Source organism: Oryctolagus cuniculus, chromosome 13 (genome assembly GCF_964237555.1).
Source record: "Oryctolagus cuniculus chromosome 13, mOryCun1.1, whole genome shotgun sequence".
In the NCBI taxonomy this organism is placed as follows: Eukaryota; Metazoa; Chordata; class Mammalia; order Lagomorpha; family Leporidae; genus Oryctolagus; species Oryctolagus cuniculus.
The window spans coordinates 78,551,589-78,574,835 of NC_091444.1; the positions used below are offsets into that span (position 1 = coordinate 78,551,589).

A 23,247-nucleotide genomic window follows, 5' to 3' on the forward strand; every position below is an offset into this window, starting at 1 on the left:
TAATAAATGTTTCTTCCTACTCACCCTCCAAATAGTGCTCCTCAAACTTCAAGGTTGATAATTTTAGCTAAGGGAGAGGATTATGTTTGAATCCTTGACTATTTGTATTTTTTATAAATGCTACCCAACAGAATATAATTTGAATAATTTATTTATCAGTAAATATTTATTATAAATTCATAGTCACAAAACTAAGCAAGGCAGATTCTTTTTTTTTTTTTATTTGACAGATAGAGTTAGGCAGTGAGGGAGAGAGACAGAGAGAAAGGTCTTCCTTCCGTTGGTTCACTCCCCAAATGGCCGCTACGGCCAGAGGTACGCCAATCCAAAGCCAGGAGCCAGGTGCTTCCTCCCAGTCTCCCATGCGGGTGCAGGGACCCAAGCACTTGGGCCATCTTTCACTGCCCTCCCAGGCCACAGCAGAGAGCTGGACTGGAAGAGGAGCAACCAGGACTAGAACCTGGCGCCCATATGGGATGCCGGCGCCGCAGGCGGAGGATTAACCAAATGAACCACGGCGCCTGCCCCAGCAAGGCAGATTCTATGATTAGTAGGAAAATTACTGTAGTAATTTCCATCCTACTAGAAGCTTCTTAGGAATCACTTCTTTACTATCATACAAATGGAATCCTTGAACACAGATTGTATGCATTTCCTTCTAATTTTAGTATTTCTGGAAACACATTCCAACCATTTTCTGATGAATATTAGCATGGAGAGTTTTGTCATGATTCTTACCAGATACTTCTATATGGGCATTCTCATGGGAGAGACATCTTATTTGTTAGTGATGGGATACTCTTCTGGTTAATCCATGATACTGCTTAGCAACTTACACTCAGTTATACCTATATCCACAGGGCAGGAAGCAAAGGCACTGCATTTTCATAATTTTCTGAAAAACAACAGACTGTTGGTTTCTCTAAAGATCATTACCTACCACTCAACCTACTGTATGGTTTGGTTGTTTCTTACTCATCAGGACAAAAATGATTTTCGTAGAAGTGTGCAGACTGGTGGTGGGGAATGGTAACAGCCATTTCATTGACATTTCTGTGAAGAGAGAGAACAAATGTTTACCAGTCAGTGTTTCTAGCCATTGGAGAACAGGAAATGCACTATAGTTAGTCAGTAAAAAAGACACATATTCCAAAAATGACCAATACTTCAGAGGCTCCCTACCAGCAGCTCAAAGATAAGGACCACAAGAAACTGAGGAATGGAGTTTCCTTCCAGGAGTGCTGGCCAAGAATGTGAAAGGGGAACTAGCCTGGAAGGAGGGTTTGGGGTTAGTTTTTTTTTCCTTCCCTTAAATTTGTTGATCTTTTGCCTTTCTTCTTCTGAGATCTCTCTATTCAGATCCTTTATCCATTTATAACTGGATTGGTTGTTTGTTGTTGTTGAGTTTTTTTTGAGTTCCCAATATATTCAGGATACAATCATTTGTTGGAAAAGTAGCTTGCAAATATTTTCTCATTCTGTCAGATATCTTTTCACTCTATTTATTGTTTATTTTACTATGTAGAATTCCTGAGTTTTATATAAACATATGTGTCATGTATTTTTTCTCTGTACTTTCAGTGTGTACTCAAAAACATCACTTCTATACCAATGTATTTAAGTGATTCTTTTATGTTTCTTTCTTTTAGTTTTGTGGTTTCATTTGGCCAACACTATTTATTGAAATTACTACCCTTTTCCTCTTATATATTTTGGCATCTAGTCAAAATTAGTTGTCTAAATTTATGTGATATAATTTGAGTCCTATGTTTGATGAGGTTGGCCTTGCATCAACAATAGAGGACAGATTAATAGACTACCAAACAAACCCTTGCTTTTATTTTTACAAATCTTTTTATCTAAGGCTGAGTTCTATTCAAGATCTAATTTCATTTGAACTATAATAAAGCTAAATTATTATTAGGGTTTAAAAGCTTTCCAAGTAGTTCTGAGTGTATTATTTACTAACTTGTAAAAGGTCTTGCTTTTTCTCTAATTTGTCATATGCACAGGACCAGCATCTTTTGTGATGCTGAAGTCAATACAGCACAGTCATGGTCAGAGTGAAGGTTATCAAACTGAGAGAAAATAGTGGGTTTGGATCCGACCCTAGATACTGGCCTCTTGAGTAGCTTCAGATAAACCAGGTTATACGCCACCTCACCCCTCCTAAGCCCTGATATCCACCAGGTCAGGACCACACTGGAGCCAAATCCACAAACAACTCTTGTTATCCCAGTGCAGACCAGTCAGTTTCTTCCTTGTTTGCCTCAAGTGGCCTATAGACCCTAGATTCTCTACTTTTTGGTCTCTTTATGAATAAAAAGCTTCAGAAGTATGGATATACTAATCCACATGATTGAATCTTGTTAGAACATAGGCCTGGATCAACATGTCACATTTTATATTATGACAAATCCAGTTGTTATTTGTCAATTAGAAACAAATTTTGGGGGCCGGTGCTGTGGCATAGTGGATAAAGCTGCTGCCTGCAGTGCCAGCATCCCATTTCAGTGCTGGTTTGAGTCACGGCTGCTCCACTTCTGATCCAGCTCTCTGCTGTGGCTTGTAAAAGCAGTAGAAGTTGGTCCAAGTACTTGGGTCCCTGCATCTATGTGGAAGACCTAGAAGAAGCCTTTGGCTCCTGGCTTCAGATGGGCCCAGCTCCAGCTATTGCGGTCATTTGGGGTGTAAACCAGTGGATGGAAGACCTCTCTCTCTCTCTCTCTGCCTCTCTGTAACTCTGCCCTTCAAATAAATAAGTCTTTTTTTAAAAAAAGAAACAAATGTTATAATAGTTTGAAAAAGGGAACCAATATTCAAGGCTGATTTGAAATCAGTAGTTCCAGAGTTTTTAAACTTGGAAATAACTTTCAAAGACTTTATTTAAGATTTATCGTGTCTCTGGGGCTGATGCTACGGCACATTGGGTTAATAATGTTCTGCCTGCAGTGCTGGTATCCCACATGGGTAGTGGTTCTGGTCCCAGCTGCTCCTCTTCCAATCCAACTCTCTTCTATGGCCTGGGAAAGCAGAAGATGGCCCAAGTCCTTGGGTCCCCTGCACCAACTCGGGAGACATGGAAGAGGCTTCTGACTCCTGCATTCGGATAGGCTCAGCTTCGGTCATTGCGGCCAGTAGGGGAGTGCATCACTGGAAGGAAGACCTTTCTCTCTGTTTCTCCCTCTCTCTCTGTCTGTAACTCTACCTCTCAAATAAATAAATAAAATATTTAAAAAAATGATTTATGGCTTCTCTTGGAAAGCATAAAATAATACTTAGTAGACACTATTTATAATGCATTAATTATTTTTCTCTTTGTAAATTATTTACTATTATAAACAATTATTTGGGAATGCAAGCTATCCACTTTCTTGTTCCAGTCTTTGTGCTGGTCATAAAACATTCTGAGTATCACATTCTAAAACAAAGAAACAAAGCACTATTTGGGATGTGACCCAAATCACCAATTAAGAGAACTGTACCAGGCCGGCGCCATAGCTCACTAGGCTAATCCTTTGCCCGCGGCACTGGCACTGCAGGTTCTAGTCTCGGTTGCTCCTCTTCCAGTCCAGCTCTCTGCTGTGGCCTGGGAGGGCAGCAGAGGATAGCCCAAATGCTTGGGTCCCTGCACCAACATGGGAGACCGGGAGGAGGTACCCGGCTTCTGGCTTCGGATCGGCGCAACACTGACCGTGGCAGCCATTAGGGGAGTGAACCAAAGGAAGGAAGACCTATCTCTGTCTCTCTCTCACTGTCTATAAGTCTCTCTGTGTGTCTCTCTCTCACTGTCTAACTCTGCCTGGCAAAAAATTTAAAAATAAAAGAGAGACAACTACATCATAATACTGCTTACATGGGTCTAGTTTTACTTTTCTTAACTGATGAAGATTGTGTCTATGATATTAGGTCTAACAATTTAAAAGAAGGAAGGAGCTGTATACCCAAAACCACATGTATTCTCCCTAGGAAATATTGGCTCAGAAAAATAAACTTAGTTGTTTTGCTATCTATCAGGGCTAGAAAAATAAATTCTAGGAAAGAAAAGTCAGGAGATGAATTGCAAAAATGTCCATAATCAGAGAATGCTTCAAGAAAGGCATTCTTCAGCTACTAACTATTATGACCTTGATTTCAGTTCCATCAAGTTATGGTCTATATTAATGAACCCTGGGGCAAGTCCAGAACACCATCAATTCCAGGTCATCTCTGTGGTCACCAAATACTGCATGATTTCCAATACAGGGATTGAGTGATCCTTAGAACCTCCAAGTTGGTGACTCTCAGCAAGGTCTTTATATGTTGATGAAGAGAATATTGTGACATAAGAGAAGAACTACACCAGTAGCTGTGCAAGATATCAAAATATTTTAGTTCTTCATTTATGTGACTGTGGAAGTCAATAGATACTCTTAGAATTGGTGGGACACTTGATCCATTAGGTGGTTTTAGGAAAAGGTAGAAAGCTGGAGGTCCAAAAATCTTATTTCTTTCTAGTATGTACCCCATTTCTCTATAATGCAAACATAACACAGGAAGATTTCTCTTGGAGCCAATACCAAAATTTATCTGTCTACTACAACCATGGTCGGAGGTTGCAGGATCGGAAGACAAGATGAGCAAGCACCTCAAAGTGCAGGTGGCATTGTGGCAATCAGAAAAGAAAATGAAGAAGAAATTATCACACAAATTATCAGTTCCCTTATCTATAAAATAATGATAGTTAAACTCATTTCAGAGAGAGTTTGTGAGAATTCAATGAGAATTCTGTGTAATGAATAGTAATCAAACTGTTACCTAAGAGCATTGATGTCATCACTACTATAAACATAATAAATACCTTTGAGTGAGGGAGACAAGTATTATACTTACTTCTATTTTTCTATATTCTGTCACAGATCTGAGGCGTGGTCGGATTTTCACAATTAAGAAGGGATGGTGGCTATTATTTTAACTATCGGTGAAAGGAAAAGATGATTAAAGTCTCTATTAGCCTTTTCTTTTTATTTTTTTCTTTAAACTATAAGACAGTTACTTCTAAATTACTTAAAATGACATTTTTTCTTTAGGTAAGGTAGAAATGTGATATGAAAGCAGGTGTTTTATGGATTGTAAGTTATAAGCAGTTTCTCTCAGATCTACTGAGCCTTGGAAAGCCCTATATGAGCATTGCCGAAAGGAAGCACAAAGCAAGGTGCTCCAGATTGGAAAATCATGATCTTGTCATAAGGAATCACCAAGGTTGTGACGAGTTTAAGTAAATTTCTGTACACATGGCAATTATGAAGTGTTTCTGTTGTGAATAACAAAAATTTCTGTTATACAGTTAGTATTTGGAAAAAAATTCTGTAGTCTGGAAAGTAAGAAAATAATCTTTAGATAGTAGAGTCATTTCTCCCAACAGAATTAAATGAAGGATCCATCAATTCTTCCATTTATAGATTATCCTGTAATTTACAAATTATGATATATGATCTATATTATGGTATGATCTATAAATTCATTGTTCTAATAGTACCATATAAATTTTGTGTCCTCAAAAGTAGAAACCATCTCTTTTCCCATGGGCACCTAGCTGATATTCATAGATGTGCATAGGCTGAATAGAGGCAAACATTTGGGACAATGAATATCTCAATGAAAACAGCAAATGATAAGTAGTGGGGTCACCAAAGGGTGCTCATTCAGTATCTGTGAGACAATAGACTCTTCTACTAATACTCTCCATGTATACAGCTCAAATTTTAGTTAGCATAATTCCAAAAGGCAAAGGATTGTTCTTGCTTCTTGTCTGAATTTCTGGATCGAAATATGCATAATATGGACACAATGGTTTTCCAACTATCAGAGCAAGAACAATGGAGCTATTTGCTGCAGAAAGAGATGCAATTTCTCACACTGAATACAAATTGGATAAAGTCCCAGCATATATTAGAATGCATGGATGTGAAAGAACTCCTTTGAGGCTTTGTTTTGTAATGTGAAACTGAGTAATTTCTTGTATATCAGTATAAACTCCTTTTGTGTTTAAGATATTTATATCTTGGCCACATTTTATTCCTCTTCACATCTGATGCTTTCAGTCACTCTGTAGTGTAAGTTAGTCTTCCAGTTCATGTCCAACCCAATGTTTCAGGGGCAGCCCGGTATTCGCATCCTGCCCTGCCCCCTTCTACATGATAACCTGCCAGGTGGGGGTCCCCACCCCTTCTGCCTGACAAATCTTCCACAATCTCCCAGGTGCAGCCCAGTAACACCCTCTCTGATCCCAATTCTCTAGGGGGTCCAGCTCACCCTTCCTCCTATCTGATAACATTTGCATCCATAAAGTCCTTTGTTTCAGACCTTCAAGGGAAAACTCAGATAGAAGTTTTTCTATTTACATCCAAAAAGCCCTTTGTTCCAAAAGGAGCAGAGGTGAGGAAGCAAGACCCATCTCCTTAAAAACCCCCGGCCTCAACAGGACTGTGTGCTCAGCCCTCTGCCTCTCTGCTGAGTCGCCTGCCTGCCTGGCCAGGTGTAATCTCTCCACTCAACCATGTAACCTTGCTCCTTCCTCCCCCACCACCCCCCCAGTCCGAGCGACTGCACTCTCTCCCCGGTCCTGTCTGGAGAGGTGCCCATCCATTCTTACGGATGTCCCTTCCCTAATAAACTTTGGTACTTTTATTTTCCACTACTCTATCTCACGCCTGAATTTTTTCTTGCGTGAAGAAAAGAACCCTGCAATTTCTCTGGTAATAGTACCATGCTTTTTGAGTTACAATAGCTCTACAGAATGTCTTAAAATCTGCCATTGTGATTCTCTGGCTTTGTTTCCTTAGCTTGAGATTGCTTTGGGCATCAGGGATCTTTTGTGTTTCCTTATGAATTTTAGATTTTCTCTTTCATATTAATAAGCTCAAACTTTTAGGACTATGTTGATTATGACTGCTGAAAGTAGACATCTGTTTGGTTTCAGATCTAAGTGAACTACTTCTGCCTTTTCCCCATTGGTTATGGCATTTTACTGTGTCCTTGCCATATAGTTGCCTTTATTGTGCTGTGGTATGCTTCTTCTATTCTTGAATTGCTCAATTTTTTATTATGAATTGAAATTATAGTTTATAAAATACTTTATGATATTTATATTATAATATAATTTTAGTCTTTATTCTGTTTATGTGATTATTACATTTGCTAATATGCATTTGCTGAGTCACTTCTGTATCCCAGGAGCAAATCTCCATTTGTCAGGGTGAAGAATCTATTTTAGTATATTTTTAAATTTAATTTGCTACTTTTTTTTTTTTTATAGGCAGAGTGGACAGTGAGAGAGAGAGAGACAGAGAGAAAGGTCTTCCTTTGCCATTGGTTCACCCTCCAATGGCCGCTGCAGCCGGCGCACCTCGCTGATCCGAAGGCAGGAGCCAGGTGCTTCTCTTGGTCTCCCATGGCGTGCAGGGCCCAAGTACTTGGGCCATCCTCCACTGTGCTCCCTGGCCATAGCAGAGAGCTAGCCTGGAAGAGGGGCAACTGGGACAGAATCCGGCGCCCCAACCGGGACTAGCCTAGTGAGCCGCAGTGCCGGCTAATTTGCTACTCTTCTGTTGATTGTTTGCTTCTGTATTGGTGAGGACTATTCATTGACCATTCATTTCTTCTTTTTTTTCTTTTATGTTTGTCTTGTTTAGAATTAAAATGTGTCTGTTTACTTGAATTTCAGAAGAACTAGTGTTAGTTATTCCTAAAAAGTTTGGTTGAAATCAGCACTGAAGCCACCTGATTCTCAGCTTAGTCCTATAGATCCCTAAGAAAAAGAATACAAAACTATTTGACAGGAGAAAAGTCTCCACTGTAGGGGTTTGAAGTAGACAGGCATACAGGTTAAAATTGGTCAGATTTGTGAACTGGAAGACCACGCCCCTGTGTGCCCTCATGCTCCTACCTGATGCCTTTGCCACGCCCCTGTGTGGCCCATTCCTCTACCTGACCACACCGGGGTGCCCACCAGCCAATCAGGTTAATTAGCCACTCCCCTTTGGAGTGGGTTAAAAGCCTAGGGCACAGTGTGCCTGGGCCCTGCTCTTCTTCCCTGGCCTCTTGTCAGGACAGGGCTTGCTGTAGCCCTGCGCCTCCAGGGCACATGGCCTTTGGGCCATGTGCTCTAGGCTTCCTGGCCTAGATGCTCATCCACGTGGCTGGTTCCTGGTGCTCGGTATGAACCCCCATTCACCTCTCTCCCCTAAATAAGCTCTCACTCTCTTATGCATCTTTATTATTAAATAAAAGCTTAAAACATACCATGCTGCCTCGTTTATCTGTGCCGGTATTTAGAATTTCTAACTATTAGACAAGAACCCTCTCGGGCTTATTAATATCAGGGATTTAGTAATAAGCCTGTGGTGAAAATGTTACCGGAGAAATTGCAGGGTTCTTGTCTTCGCGCAAGAAAGAATTCAGGCGTGAGACAGAGAGTAGTGGGAGGTAAAATAGCAAGGTTTATTATGGAAGGGACATCTGTAAGAACGGATGGGCACCTCTCCAGACAGGATCTGAGAGACTGGGGAGGGGGGAAGGAGCAAGGTTACATGGTTGAGTAGAGAGATTACACCTGACCAGGCCAGGTGGGTGGCTCAGCAGAGAGGCAGAAGGCTGAGCACGCAATCCGGTTGAGGATGGGGGTTTTTAAGGAGATGGGTGTTGCTTCCCAACCTCTGCTCCTCTTGGAACAAAGGGCTTTTTGGATGTAAATAGAAAAACTTCTATCTGAGTTTTTCCTTGAAGGTATCAGACAGGAGGAAGCCTAGCTGGTGCCATCCTGAGTTTAGAGGAAGGGTGAGCAAGACCCCCTGGAGAATGGGGATCCGGAGCAGGGTGTTTGAAATGCAGATACTGGGCTGCTGCATCTGGGAGATTGTGGAAGATTGTCAGGCAGAAGGGGTGGGGATCTCCACTTGGCAGGTTATCAGGTAGAAGGGGGCAGGGCAGAATGTGAATACCAGGCTGCCCCTGAAACATTGTCAGCAGATGCATATGCTGAACATAGATGTCTTCTCTTTAGGCCTTTATGTCACACACACATAAGCTCATAACTGACTTCCTACCTAACGAAATCGTAAGGCACCCCAAATTCCAGTAGCACATATGGCACCCCGGATAGCATTTCTATGGAACTTTAAGGGGCCACATTTCAGGGTAAATTTTAGGGAGTCTTTTCCGATTTCATATGGCGACCACGAAGGGACATAAAATATGAAATTTTTAAGGGATTTATAATTTTTAAGAAGGGATTAAGAAATTTTAAAACTAGGCAGCATGGTACATTTTAAGCTTTTATTTAGTAATAAAGATGCATAAGAGAGTGAGAGCTTATTTAGGGGAGAGAGGTGAATGGGGTTCATACCGAGCACCAGGAACCAGCCACGTGGATGAGCATCTAGGCCAGGAAGCCTAGAGCACATGGCTACAGCAAGCCCTGTCCTGACAAGAGGCCAGGGAAGAAGAGCAGGGCCCAGGCACACTGTGCCCTAGGCTTTTACCCCACTCCAAAGGGGAGTGGCTAATTAACCTGATTGGCTGGTGGGCACCCCGGTGTGGTCAGGTAGGGGAATGGGCCACACAGGGGCGTGGCAAAGGCATCAGGTAGGAGCATGAGGGCACACAGGGGCGTGGTCTTCCAGTTCACAAATCTGACCAATTTTAACCTGTATGCCTGCCTACTTCATTCCCCCCTCAGAGACTCCAGACCTTAATCTTAAGGGGATGTTGATGGGTGTTGAGTCTCCATCTTCTGTAGCTACTTCCTGCTGATTAGGGGCGCAGACCCTGCCTGTTCTCGGTCTGGAAGTCTCTGCTTGTCTCATCTATTGAGTTCACTTCATGAGCTGGATCTTTCAGTCACTGGCATTCTCCGTGTCTCCTGCATGGTCATCATTATTCTCAGAAGCTGCTGGGTTCTGCTGGGTTATTTTAGATACAAATGAAGGTCCATTGTCACTCTGGAGTGACCATGGGAATCCAAAGCGTGGCACGATGTCTTTCAACAAGGCTTTAAGCACCTCGTGTGCTTTCTCCGTTCGGGTCGAAAAGGCCTCTATCCATTCTGTAAAAATAACAATATAGACTAGAAGGTACCTATAATTGCTTGTTGGGACATATTGGTAAAATCAACCTGCCAGTCTACACCTGTTTGTTCCCCTCCTCTGCACAGGAGTCAACAGGGGAGGTGGCCTTACATGGTGAGGGTTATTCTGTAAACATAGAGGCCAAGAGTGAGTCATTTCCTTTATGACCATATCTGGTCCCTTTCAAAACTCCAAAAGCTCGGGAGATCAGTTGTACTAAGGCATCTCTTCCCAAGTGGGTAGAGTTGTGTAATTTTCCATTAAATGGCCATTGGTAGCATAATTCTGTGATTTAGCATCGACTATCCATTTGCTTTTTAGTATAGCCTCACTGTTGAGCCCTTAGCTACTTCAACAGATTGACATACAAGGGCCATTTCCAAACTTTCCTGTGTAGCTGCTCTATCTGCTAATGCATTTCCCTGGTTAATATAATTATCTCCCTTCTGATATCCCTTGCAGTGGATGACGGCCACTTCTAAAGGCTCCAGTACTGCCTGAAGTAGAGCCAGTATCTCTTTCCCATATTTAACAGGGTAACTCTTTGCAGTCAGTAAGCCCTTCTCTTTCCAGATTGCTGCGTGTGCATGCAACACAAGGAAAGCATATCTGGAATCTATCTATCTATCTATCTGCATATATATATATATATATATATATATAGACTCGCTGGCCTTTTCCCAGTTGTAAAGCCCTAGTCAATGCAATAAGCTCTGTCTTTTGGGCTAAAGTATTGTGTGTGGTAATGCTTGGGCTTCTATCGTCTGCCTTTCTAACTCCTTCCTTCAGATAGCTGCTGCCATCAGTAAACCATTCAGCATCTGGATTTTCCAGAGGCTCATCTTGCAGGTCTGGCCTACTAGAGTATATCTGCCTAATTCAGATAGAGTCCCTAGCTTGCTAAATATTGGTTTCTCACTCTGGCCATGACAGGCCTCCTTCTGAACTGGGAAGGAGGCAGGCGGGGTCCTTGAAAACAAAGAAAGTAAGCTCTCCAGGAATATATGACCTTCTGCTCCTCACCAGCTCCCCTGGAATTTATGGCCCAATGCTTCCCACCAGTGCCTCCCCATGACATCCCCTTTGTGTGGCCCTCCTGCCACATAACGTATATAGCCTATACGTTTAAATGGACCAATGAACATGTTAGGTCCCAATACCTTGCCATATAGAGAGTAAGAAGGTAACCTGCACCCTTGCAAGTGTGAGGCTACAAAAACCTCTCTTATGCAAATGAAGGAGCCTTTTGCCTTGTGCACTGCTAAAGGGCTGTGTGCGGGTAGGGGGTCCCAGCCAGCTGGTAACAAATAAACTTCTGCTTTTGCGTCCTCCACTGTGCCTTGTGCATTGATTGGGAAATTCGGACACAACACCACAAGAATAAAAATAGCTGAAGGTTTAAATATCTGAAGATGTATTCAGGTCATGAACAACTGTTAGTTAATGAGTTCCTTGCCCAGCAGTCCATGACATTGTCTAAAGTTTTGAGGAAAGTTCTTTGAAATGTTTATGTTTCCTCCATGAATTTCTGATTGTATTTGTATTACTAAAAGTTACAATAATTCTACACGTTGTAAAAGATGTTCAAGTAAGTGAACAAATTTTAAAGTATTATGCTATATTACACGTATGTTTTTTGAAAGACTTTTGAAATTTGGACAACCTGACTAATTCTATGAATAATTTAGTATTGTAATATTTTCCATGACACTGATACTTGGCTTTGAATTCTTTGTGTTGTATAGTTTTTGGTTTGTTTGCTTTTATCTTAAGGCACTTAAAGCATTCAAATAAAATAAATTAAAATTTATTTTACATACTAAACAAAATATTTGAGAAATATAGAGTTGATATCCAGGTTATGTTATCATTAGATTGATTCTTTAATTTTCTATCCCCTCCATGTCCAGGAATTTACTATTTCTCCTGTGGAACAAATCAAGTAAGTGCCTGAGCTTCAAATGTAGCTCTTCAAAAAATATGTGTAAGATACCTTTTATCTTCAGGTATTATTATCAAAATACTTGCCAATACTACTAAGCAGAGACATGCTCAAATTCCTCTTCCTCAATGTCCCTCTAGTCTGACACCTTATCACTCTTCCTGGCTGAATGCCGTGAATCTCCTGAACTCCTGAGACTAAACCCTCCCCCAAGGACACCAAATCCCTAAGTGTCTGCAGCTGTGATCCATAAACTGCAAGGAATCCCCTACACCATTGGTCATTCTTGCAGTATTGCCTGACCACCTGGTCCTTTACAGTGAGTTTCTCTATTCCTGGAAGCACTGGAGAAACAATGACTGAGAAATCATTGCTAACAGCCCTGCAGGCTGACAGTCATCTTCTGGCGTAGGTCTCCAAACTTGTAGGGAAATCAATTTGAGGGACTAAGGAGTCAGAATGAAACAAACCACGCAAGTATGAGAGTCAGTGATTGGTAAGAATCTTTAACAAAACAACATTATTTTATTTTCAGTAGTGACAAAAATTTACTGGCATGGCCTTTATGCTCTTTGGATATAGCTCTAGCTGAGGGGGAGTTTCTATGCAGCATAGATGAATGAGAAAAGAGGTGTCCAGTAATCTGAGATGTTTCCTGCTTCACAATCCACATGCAGGAGATGCAGTAGAAGTCATGAAAAAGGCCTCCAGGTTAACACTCATCAGAAAATGGGTAATTTGGGTGTCTAGCAAAGCTACAATGAGAAAAATGTACAACCTACTGTCAGTGATCACATTTTAAGAACACTAAAGAAGTGATTTCTGTGTACCCACCATTAGAGTTAAAGTTGATAAGTTTGATTTCTTTCTGGGTTTAACATCATGACTAGATCCATTGGCATTACTTTATGATAAATATATATAATCCTATTCAGATTTGTCTATTATATCCCTTGGCCTTAAACTCAACATACAGAATATGCATAAAATTAAATTCAAACATATTCTTTCCACTTAGCTTCATCTTTCAATAACCAAAGCAATACCAGTGTTGTCTTACATAAAATTCCCAATGAAAATAGAAATTTATTTTGTCTGTTTTTGACCAAGGACACAGGTACATCCTGTGTTTAACACTATAAAATAAATAAGGAGTAAAGTTTACTGCTGACAATTTGATATCCTTCTTTTTAATTATTTAATTATTAGTTTGCTAATATATATTAGCTCATACATACAGCATACAATATTAGATAAAGAAAAGGAAAGAATGTCATTAATAAAATAGAGTTCAATGTTCAAAGATTTCTTGTATTGTGGATTAGTATGTTTTATAAATACTGAAAATAATAAGATAAAAATGATTACTTATTAAAATGATTAAATATAGCAGGAGTTAATCATTGCTTGAAACTCCCTTTTTTTGTATTATCTACCATGTGTTTGAATCTCATATATGCTAGTAAAACATGAACCCCACTTATACAATGATTTTTGCTGAAATTGCATAACCTCAGAGTGCAAAAGGACAGTTAAGATCTTTTTTTTTTTTAAGATTTATTTATTTATTTGAAAGCATTACACAGAGAGAGAAGAGGAAGAGAGAGAGAGAGCTCTTCCATACGATGGTTCACTCCCCAATTGGTAGCAACAGCCGGATCTGAAGCTGGGAGCCAGGAGCTTCTTCTGGGTCTCCCATGTGTGTGCAGGGGCCCAAGGATGCAGGCCATCTTCCACTGCTTTCCCAGGCCACAGCAGAAAACAGGATGGGAAGTGGAGCAGCCGCGCTTCAAGCCAGGGCGTTAACCCGCTGCACCAGGGGTGCTGCCCGGAGTTAAGATCTTTTATTGTCTATTAGTTCTCTTCCATTTGCATTCTTTGTCTTTAATTTTCCCTTTAAGACTTCCTCCTCTGCAATGAAATCACCATATTTCATAAAATCATAACCAAGTACTTCTGACCCTCTCATGCTTGCATTTCTCAAAGTAAAAGCAAGGTTTGCGTTCCTAACCATCACTCAATTAAAAGGAAGGGAGAAATTTCATACTATTAAAACATTTAGCTGTGAGGATTTAAAGGACAATTATGAATGGAGGGGCCAAGATTTTCCTATGTATGTTCCAAGTTACAAAATTTTATACTTCTTTGAATAGTTTTACATACATACTACTTTCTATACTTATTATCAGCTAGATATTTATCCTTAATAGACCAGTTATGTTTCAAGGTTTTTCAACAAATAAAATACTATTTTACAAGACTAAATACGGTTTCAAATAAGGCTTCTTTTGATCTATTCCTGAAGTTATTTTGAAATGGACATTACAAAAGCCGTGAATGGGCATTATCCAAAGCCACATAAGTGTTAGTGAATTTCTTTTCTTTATGATTCCTTTTGTGGCAATGTACCTAAATTCATCACCAAATAAATTTTACTTTGTTGTGGTAATACTCTCTCATCTGTTTTCTTTGCCCAAGAAAATGTTTCTATGAGTAGACTTTCAAGAAGTATAAAATTAGTACTGATTTATTGTAAATACATAGGTAAAACTTCCTTACTTAAGTTTTCATCACTTAAGTATATTTATGGAGAAGAAAGGGAGGTCAAATAAGTGTACTTACATATACAGAAAGCAATACACATTGAACAGTTTAACCTACTTTTCTCTAAACTCTCAAAGATCAGCACAATTTTGAATAGCAAATATAATAATCATAAAACAATCATTTGGACTAGCATTGCGTTTCAGCAAGTAAAGCCACTGCATTCAGTGCCAGCATCCCTTAGGGGCACTGGTTCGAGTCCCAGCTGCTCCATTGCTGATCCAGCTGTCTGCTATTGCCTGGGAAGGCAGTAGAAGATGGCCCAAGTCCTTGGGTCCTTGCACTCACATGGGAGACCTGGAAGAAACTCCTGGCTCCTGACTGTGGACTGGCACAGCTTCAACCATTGCGGCTACCTGGGGAGTGAACAAGAAGGTTGAGGACCCCTCTCTTTTTCTGCCTCTGCCTCTGTCTCTCTGTAACTCTGCTTTTAAAATAAATCTTAAGAAACAAAAAACCCCTTGTAATATATAAAACATGGACTCAAATTTTTACAATCATAAATTAGAAGAGGTGAATATTAACCACATAAATTACTGCAATTTTTAATTCATTACAAATCTATAAAAGTCTTGGGAGAAAAATATCTTAATGACATATGAAATAAACCAACCAAAAATTTTCTGCCCAGAACCACTTGATTGTTACAATGCATTCAAATTGATAAACATTGGGATATTTTGGGAGAAGATGAAGTATATATATAATTTTGCAAACTTTTATTTAGGCTACATTGGTGATCCCTACAGTGCATGTCTATGGATAGTTTGTGAATAGAGGCTAGTACCCATTCTACATTCCTTCTAAGAAAATCAATGGAGGCAATGCATTTTATTTTTATTTTTTATTTTTTTATTTTTATTTTTTTTTGACAGGCATAGTGGACAGTGAGAGAGAGAGAGACAGAGAGAAAGGTCTTCCTTTGCCGTTGGTTCACCCTCCATTGGCCGCCGCGACTGGCGCGCTGCGGCCGGCGCACCGCGCTGATCCGATGGCAGGAGCCAGGAGCCAGGTGCTTTTCCTGGTCTCCCATGGGGTGCAGGGCCCAAGCACCTGGGCCATCCTCCACTGCACTCCCTGGCCACAGCAGAGGGCTGGCCTGGAAGAGGGGCAACCGGGACAGAATCCGGTGCCCCGACCGGGACTAGAACCCGGTGTGCCGGCGCCGCTAGGTGGAGGATTAGCCTAGTGAGCTGCGGCGCCGGCCTGAGGCAATGCATTTTATAAAGCCACTTACATATATAATATGGCTTTGTAAAATATATATTACACATGTATATATGTAATATAAATATATATTATATATATGTAAGTGGCTTTGTAAAATATATATTACATATATAATATATAATAGTATAGCGAGGATTTCTGTTCAGGCCATCTAGAGCTTTCATGTCCTCTGAAGACAATTGGAAATCAAAAAACTATTAAGAATTAGAAAATTTTTGTTTTATAGTACACATTTGTCAATGTGGAAAGTCCTGAATAGTTCCAATTATTTTGAGACATCAAATAAAATACTGAAATAATCAATAATAAATAATGAATGAAAATAAACAGAAGTGCATTACTAGTTATGATTTATTGAAACTAAACAACCCAACAGAAAAAAGATCTCAAAGTTAACTACAGAACAAAACTGACATTATTTAAAAACAATAGGGCCACATATGTACAAGATTCAAAAGACTTGAAAAACAAACTTTCAAATAGATAAGAAAATACACAGCTGTGTTAAGAGGAAAGTTTAGTGAAATTGGTGCGTAAATAAAGAAATTGGAGAGGTACCAAATAAATGAGCTCTCAGTGCATCTCAAGTACCTAGAAAAAAAAAACTAAATCCAAAATTAGTAGGAGAAAGAAATAATTAAAATTTAAGAAAAAATAAGCAAAAGTGAAATACAATTTTAAAAATAAAAGATTAGTGAAATGAAGAGCAGGTTTTTTGAAAAAATAAGCAAAATCGAGACACCATTGGGCCAACAAATCAAAAAAATAAAAAGAAGAAAAGAATAAGAAGAAGACCTAAGTCAATATAAACAGAGAAGAAAAAGGAAATATAATAGCAGATACCACGAAATAAAGAGTCATCAGGGGGCTGGTGCCATGGCGCGCTAGGTTAATCCTCCACCTGCAGTGCTGGCATCCCATATGGGCACCAGTTCTAGTCCTGGTTGCTCCTCTTCCAGTCCAGCTCTCTGCTGTGGCCCAGGCCAGCAGAAGATGGCCTGAGTGATTGGGTCCCTGCACCGGCATGGAAGACCAGGAAGAAGCACCTGGTTCCTGGCTTCGGATGGGTGTAACTCCGGCCGTTGCTGCCATTTGGGGAGTGAATCAACAGAAGAAAGACCTTTCTCTTTGTCTCTCACTGTCTGTAACTCCACCTGTCAAATAAATAAATAAAATCTTTAAAAAAAATAAAAAAAGAATCATCAGGAATCTTGCCAAAGAGTTGTATGCCAACAAATTGGGAAACCTAGAAGAAATGGATAATTCCTAGGCACATATAATCTACAAAGATCAAGTCATGAGACATAGAAAACCTAACAAAACACTATACAAGACAGAAATTAAGGCCCCCCACAACAAAGAAGCCCAAGTTTGGATGACTTCACCACTGAATTCTACCAGACATTAAAAGAAGAACCAATTCCAATTCTTCTCAAGCTATTCAAAACAATTGAAAGTGAGAGAATCCTCCCAACCTCCATCCATGAAGCCTGCATCATCTTAACTCCTAAGCCATAAAGAGATACAACAGAGAAAGAGAACTATAGATCCATATCCCTGATGAACATAGTTGCAAAAATCCTCAACAAAATATCAGCCATTCAAATCCAACAACACATCAGAGAGATCACTCATCCTGACCAAGTGGGATTTATCCCTGGTATGGAGGGTTGGTCCAACATTCACAAGTCAATAAAGGTGATACATCACATTAACAAACTGAAGAAAAAAACCTGAATGGTTATCTCAATAGATGTAGAGAAAACATGGTGCTGTGGCTCACTTGGCTAATCCTCCACCTGCAGCACCAGCACCCCGAGTTCTAGTCCTGATTGGGGTGCTGGATTCTGTCCCAGTTGCTCCTCTTCCAGTCCAGCTCTCTGCTGTGGCCCGGGAGTGCAGTGCAGGATGGCCCAAGTGCTTGGACCCTGCACCCGCATGGGAGACTAAGAGAAGCACCTGGCTCCTGGCTTTGGATCGGTGCAGCGCCAGCCGCAGGGTGCCGGCCATGGCGGCCATTTGGTGGGGTGAACCAACGGCAAAAGGAAGACCTTTCTCTCTGTCTCTCTCTCTCTTTCACTAACTCTGCCTGTCAAAAAAAAAAAAAAAAAAAACAAACAAACAAACAAAAAAAAACCAACATCCTTTCATGATGAAAACCTTAAGCAAATTGGGTATAGAAAGAACATTCCTCAACACAATCATAGCAATTTATGACAAATCCACAGCCAGCATCCTATTGAATGGGGAAAGCTGGAAGTATCCTCTCTAAGATCTGGAACTAGATAAGGATGCCTACTCTCACCACTGCTATTTAATATAGTCCTGGAAGTTTTAGCCAGGGCCATTAGGCAATAAAAATAAATAAAAGGGAAAGAAGTGTTCATCAAAGAAGGAGGTACTTTTCTCACAAGGGAGAACTTCCACTTTGCTTATTAACTTATCTAAATACTGATGGAAAGCCAGCGCCACGGCTCACTAGGCTAATCCTCCGCCTTGTGGCGCCGGCACACCGGGTTCTAGTCCCGGTTGGGGCGCCGGATTCTGTCCCGGTTGCCCCTCTTCCAGGCCAGCTCTCTGCTGTGGCCAGGGAGTGCAGTGGAGGATGGCCCAAGTGCTTGGGCCCTGCACCCCATGGGAGACTAGGAGAAGCACCTGGCTCCTGCCATTGGATCAGCGCGGTGTGCCAGCCGCAGCTGGTGAACCAACAGCAAAGGAAGACCTTTCTCTCTGTCTCTCTCTCTCACTGTCCACTCTGCCTGTAAAAAAAAAAAAAAAAAAAAAAAAAAAAAGGCCGTTCAGCATTAACTAAATAATACTGATGGAGTTTGTGGATTCAAAAGGCCTAGGCAGTTCATGTCAGGAGCCTGGGGTGATCACTGAAATCATACATAAGAGTGTTAATTATTAAATTAACAACAGGAGTCACTGTTCACTAACTTCTCAGGCAGGACCTCTGTCCTCAAAGAGTTGTATTATGAGAGTTACCAGTAAAAGTTATTCTCAAAGATTTATTTCATTTTAGTGTATTAAGTGGAAGATATTCTTTTGTCTAATAAGTTTTAGTTATGCCTAAATGTCCAACTCCATTGCTTGTTTTCTAACATCTTTCCTTAATGATAAAACTCATTCTCAAGAACTTACTTCCTTTTAATATATTAAGTGGACAACATTCTTATGTCTCTTGAGTTATAATTGTCTAAATGCTTGCAAAAGATGTATCATTCTTGGATGCTTCTTTAAAGTTAAATAAGTTTCTAAAAAGTAAGTGAAATTAACTTCAAAATGCAATGACTTTGAACAAACCTTATCTTGACTGTTGAACAGTTTTTTTTTTTTCATGCAAATTGTTGAACTGTACTTAGTACGGAGCTGGTCTTCTGTGTATAAAATTAATTGAAAATGAATCTTAGTTGAGAATGAGACTGGGAATAGGAGAGTGAGGAGCAAGAAGGGTGGGAGTGTAGGTGGGAGGGTGTGTATTTCTAAAGTTGTTCTTATGAACTTCGCATTCCTTAAATAAAAGGTTTTTGGGGGGAAGAAAGAAGCAGCAGAAGGAGTGTTGGTCAGATCTAGGGATTTCAATGACAAGCAGTGTCCCAAATTCTTCCCTGTGATATATATTTTTTAAGCACCCATGTATGTAGGTATATTTCACATATGTTTGAATAAATGTCAGTTAAATTAATGACCATGCAAAGAAAGAAAAACTATAAACACTTGCATGGATAATGTAGTAAAAAAATTGCTCAGTTCTCCACATAGGAAAAGATATAACATACATCAGCCACAAGTGAACACAGATCTAACTACATACATGAAGAGAAGAAGTTTATATCATGGAAATAAACCACGAAGAGGATGAAAATGTTAATAAAAAATGTCGGAATGTATTAAACGAAAATACATTTCAACATAAAAATCAATTCTGGAATAGATTAATGGGGTTGATTGATTATCTAAATACTCCCCAATAGTTCACTCTGCTAGGATCCATGTCCTTTGTATTCAGGAACTATTAACCCTCAATTTTAGTATGAGGGCATGGCCTAGTCAATGGTCAATGGAAATTTCCAGAAGCATTTGTTTACCAGTTCTGAGAAGGCTTTGCAAGTATCCATTCATTGTCTTTTTATTGTGCCAGGAGATTTCAAAAATGCTTTTTATTTGATCACTATGTGACAGGTGTTTATTTTATAATTAAGAGAGCTGATGATATAATAATGGTCTCTTTATTGAAAACAGAGATTGTCAACTAATGGACAAAGACTGAATGGGTGCTTCACAAGACAGGAAACCCACAGTAAAAAGATAAATATTAAACTTCATAAATTTTCTGAGACGTAGAAAATAATACAATATGCAAATCAATGATTAGCTAACAATCTCAAATCAGCAAGTAAGAAAAGATGTTGCTTGCACAAAGCTTCAAATAGTATTATCAATTTAATGCTGAAACTCTATTCTGTATTTTCTGTTCCATCATAATTGTGTCTTAGAATTATATCTCAAAAATATACACAAATCTTGAACTCATGAGCAAAAACAGAGAAATAGGATTGGCCCCCAAATATCTTGACATCTTGCAAAGAAGCACACATGTCAAGGATACTGTAGGGGTTGTGATGCTAATAGCCCCACTCATCACCTAAATTTTCTTTAATTCGCTTCTCAGTGAAACTCTTGGCCAGGACCACAACCCCACGTTGCCGCTGGTAGCAAAGGGCAATCAGGGCAGGACTTGGCTTGTGCTTTCTTGCCAAGTCACAGATCACTGGATCTTCCAAGAGTATTGGAGCACTCTAGTCTACCCTGGAAGGAAAAGTAGAAAAGCTAAACTCTCAGGCTGAGCATTCAGTTTATTGAGACTTCCAAGGCATACGAGGGGAACCATCTAGCTAGATGAGTACTTCTCAAATGTGGTCCTTGAATCAGCAAAACTAATATCTTCTGAGAGTTTGTTGGAAATGCAAATTCTAGACTCTCCCTGAGCTAGTTGACAGTTAACTCTTAAACTAAGAATGCTATGATCAAATATATTTCATCAGCATGGTATTTTAGGTAAACTTTCTGTGTTTCCTTTACCATTTTGGATCTCAATGTGATCTTGGGGTACTACAGGCAACCAGAACAATGTGTTTTGACTTGCAGAAATTGAGCAGTTTCCTCCTATTGAAATATTGATGACATTCCACCTGTAGATGTACAGGATAGAAAAGTCACATGAAATGCAAATAGTAAAATAAAAGGAAAGTTGAAAATTAAAAGCAGCTGAATTTTAAAATAAGAGATGAAATTTATATCTGAAAAATATCATAAATAAGATTTCATATTTTATTTATTTATTTTAAGAACAGTGGGAAGGTGAGAAACAGATACATAATGCATACACACATGAATACACACAAACACAGAGAGAGCTATCTGTTCTTTCAAGTGCAGATTCACTCTTCAAATTTCTACAATGACCAGGGCTGGGCCAGGGCTGGGCCAGGGCTGAAGTCTGGAGCCCAGAAGTCCATCTGGATCTCTGATATGTGGAAGCAGATGTCAAATTACTTGAGCCATCTTCTCTGTTTTTCTGAGCATGTTAGCAAGGAGCTGGATCAGAATTGGCACTCCAATATGGGATTCAGTATGTGCTACCATCACTATCCCAGCTCATAAGTAAAGATTTCTTGAAAGCAATAAATGTATTATTTTGTCCCTGGAATTGTGAATAAATAGCATTCCTGAGAAAAAGCAATTCTGTGGCTAGTTCTTGGTAGCTAAAATTTTTTTCTTTAAAAAGAAATGACAAACACCACAAATGAGTCAAGGAAAGCACCCTTTGGGTCTTGCATATTGCATGTGCCATAAAAAAATTTTTTTTCAAGCACTCATTAGGGAAGCTCTGAAGAACTGCAAAATCCCTGTGTTAGGAATCTCACTAATACCATGTGGGTATGATTCAGCATTCAAATAATAGTAAAGTGAATTGTAACACATAGAGTACATAAAAATTTATGAGACCATAATTTTGAATACATAAAATGGAAAGAGAAAGAGAGAGGAAGAGAAATAAAAACATTTGCCCCCGCTGATGGTGATTACTATAGTAATTTCTTTCTAATTAAAGGGAAGGTATTAAAGTTACCCCTTATAGAAATAATTATGATTTATACTGAATCAAAGCAGGAATATCAAGTAAGAAAAGTAAAAAGATTAAAGTATACATAATTATTTACAAAACCCAAAGCAATAATCAGTTAAAAAGTAAAATGATCCACGAATACTCACCTATTATGTAAAAGTTTGTAATGGAAGAGTGCACCCTTGATTGAACATTATAGCTGAACAGATTACAAATTATTGCAATGGAGGAAAACAAAAAAGAGATCTGGTGCTGAAAAATTTAGTGAAGTGACCAAAAGTTACATCCAAACATTGGACACCCTATGATTCTGTACTTCCTGATGGGAAAAAATTTGATAAACACAGCATTTTAGGGATATTTTGTTGACAAAATCTTTTAACCTAATTGTAACACAACATTCAAACCTAAAGTCTGTTTTATATAAAGTTTAAGTAGAGAGACATGTGATCGATTATTACAAGCTAGAATTCCAGAATATCTGACAAAATCTGTATGAGCATTACAATAAAAAATGATTGATAACCATTCCAGGGAAAAAGATCATTAGGAACATGACAAAAATTTATGTCTGAACCACTGTTTTTTCACATTTAAAATAAAAGATGTTTCTGGCTGATCCGAAGCCAGGAGCCACGTGCTTCTCCTAGTCTCCCATGCGGGTGCAGGGTCCAAGCACTTGGGCCATCCTCCACTGCACTCCCAGGCCATAGCAGAGAGCTGTACAGGAAGAGGAGCAACCAGGACAGAATTCAGTGCCCCTACTGGGATTAGAACCTGATGTGCCAGCGACGCAGGCGGAGGATTAGCCTATTGAGCCACGGCGCCGGCCGACCATCATTTAATGGCACGCATTGATGTTTGGGATCCATTGACTTTCACTCCTCTGGCTAGAGTGTGTTGAACACTCTGCTTATTTCTTCTGCCTTCACAGAAATAACATGAAGTAAACATCTCAGCTGCCTGAATAATGGTTTATGTCATTCTGGAAGTAAAGTAAAGGCAGTATTGCACATTTAAAAACCGATTTGAAACCAGCTCACTACTATAATTGAAAGAGACATGATTCTTTATTTAGGGGACCCAAAGAACGCTACTAAGAGACTATTGGAACTCATGGAAGAGTTTGGCAAAGTAGCAGGGTATAAAATCAATGCACAAAAATCAACAACCTTTGTATACACAGACAATGCCATGGCTGAGGAAGAACTTCTAAGATCAATCCCATTCAC

At 39.6% G+C, this 23,247-nt stretch overlaps 2 protein-coding genes and 1 long non-coding RNA gene across 3 annotated transcripts in view; all 3 read right to left on the reverse strand.

Annotated features, from left to right (window-relative positions):
* Positions 1-23,247, reverse strand: part of LOC103345168 (aldo-keto reductase family 1 member C3-like) — a 226,041-nt gene that overhangs the window by 164,644 nt on the left and 38,150 nt on the right. The window lies entirely within an intron of this gene.
* The window catches only part of PGER4 (prostaglandin-E(2) 9-reductase-like), a gene marked incomplete at its 3' end in the record, with an annotated part of 144,885 nt that overhangs the window by 32,013 nt on the left and 89,625 nt on the right, over positions 1-23,247 (reverse strand).
* Positions 12,542-23,247, reverse strand: part of LOC138845020 (uncharacterized) — a 31,530-nt gene continuing 20,824 nt past the window's right edge. The window contains exon 2 of the long non-coding RNA XR_011381608.1: positions 12,542-17,036. This is a non-coding gene — a long non-coding RNA (uncharacterized lncRNA). The remainder of the gene's footprint in view (positions 17,037-23,247) is intronic.